This window comes from Nannospalax galili, unplaced genomic scaffold, assembly GCF_000622305.1.
Source record: "Nannospalax galili isolate Female #2095 unplaced genomic scaffold, S.galili_v1.0 scaffold100, whole genome shotgun sequence".
Lineage (NCBI taxonomy): Eukaryota > Metazoa > Chordata > Mammalia > Rodentia > Spalacidae > Nannospalax > Nannospalax galili.
In genome coordinates, this window is record NW_008352891.1 from 3204286 (window position 1) to 3205718 (window position 1433).

The 1433-nt window shown below is 41.5% G+C and overlaps 1 pseudogene; it reads left to right on the top strand.

Moving 5' to 3' along the window:
* Window positions 1–553: 553 nt before the first annotated feature.
* Window positions 554–1221, top strand: LOC103747667 (annotated as a pseudogene).
* Window positions 1222–1433: the final 212 nt, after the last annotated feature.

Genomic DNA, 1433 nt, shown 5'->3' on the forward strand with positions numbered 1-1433 from the left:
ACGCTTTTAATCCCAGCACTCGGGAGGCAGAGGCAGGCAGATCTCTGTGAGTTCAAGGCCAGCCTGGTCTGCATAGTCAGTTCCAGGACAGCTGGGGCTATGGGGAGACCCTGTCTCAAAAAGACCAGACAAACAAACCAACAAACAAACAAATAAATAAATACTGAAATTAAATGGGAAGTCCTAATGGAACATACGCTTGATCTTTTATTTTTTTTCATGTTTTCCTCAGACAGGGTCTTCCTGTAGCCCCAGCTGTCCTGGAATTTGCTATGTAGTCCAGGTTGACCTCCATTTCATAGAGATCTAGCTGTCTCTGCCACCCAAGTCCTGAGATTTAAGGTGTGTGCTACTACACAGCCCAACAACAGGAGTGGTTTATAAGAGGCTTCTATTGGCTAAATGTGTACTAACATAATTTGACAAAATGATTTTGGAAATGGATTTTAATATGCATAATAGGGAAAAATCATGTGTCTATAGCGTTATGTAGAAAAGATTAGGAAAGAAGAAAATGAAAATTTAATTCATGTCTGCTCTAGTTTTCAACAGCATGAACAGCCATAGCAGCAACGTCTCTCCACACCCTGTACAAAACATTTTGGAAATCCTGAATCAGAACCAGTTCAAGCACAGCAAATTTCTGGAAACAGAGGAACTGCAGACCAGCTTAAGAACTCTGACCTGCAGAAGGACAAGCACTTCTTCTTGGGCACTGCCAGGCTTAAGTCCACTCCCCACCAAGTTTTCTGTGTGGGTCCTGGGAGAACAATAACACTGTGATTAGGCCAAGGTGTGCACATCCCTGACATGACATCAAGGCAGTGAAGAAGCTCAGCAAGAACAAGAATTTGGTCAAGAAGCTGCCCAAGAAGTATGATACCTTTCTGACTTCCGAGTGTCTGATCAGGTAGAGCCCACAAATCCTGGACCCAGATCTGAACAAGGCTGCCAAGTTCCTTTGCCTGCTGACACATGATGCAAACATGGTCACCAGTGTCACTGAAGTGAAGTTCACAATTAAGTTCCAGATAAAGAAGGTGCAATGTCTGGCTGTAGCAATGGTCATGTGATGATGACTGAGGACAAGCTGGTCTACAACATCCACCTGTTAATTTCTCGGTGTCATTACTCAAGAAAAGCCCACAGAATGACCAGGCTTCATACGTCAAGAACACCATGGGCAAACCACAGTGCCTATATTACAGCTCATCCTCATAAATCCTAGTACTACCAAAAAGGAAAGAAAAAAATTTAACTCATAAGTTTTAAGTTTTATTAGTCAAAAATCTGGAGAGAAATAGACTCTATGGAAGAAATTTGTACATTCATATTTATGTGTGTGTACAGGAGAAAGACTTTATTATAAAATATATTATACAAGCTAATCAGTCCTTGTATACCCAGGAAAAACAGTGGAGGTATTTTAATGG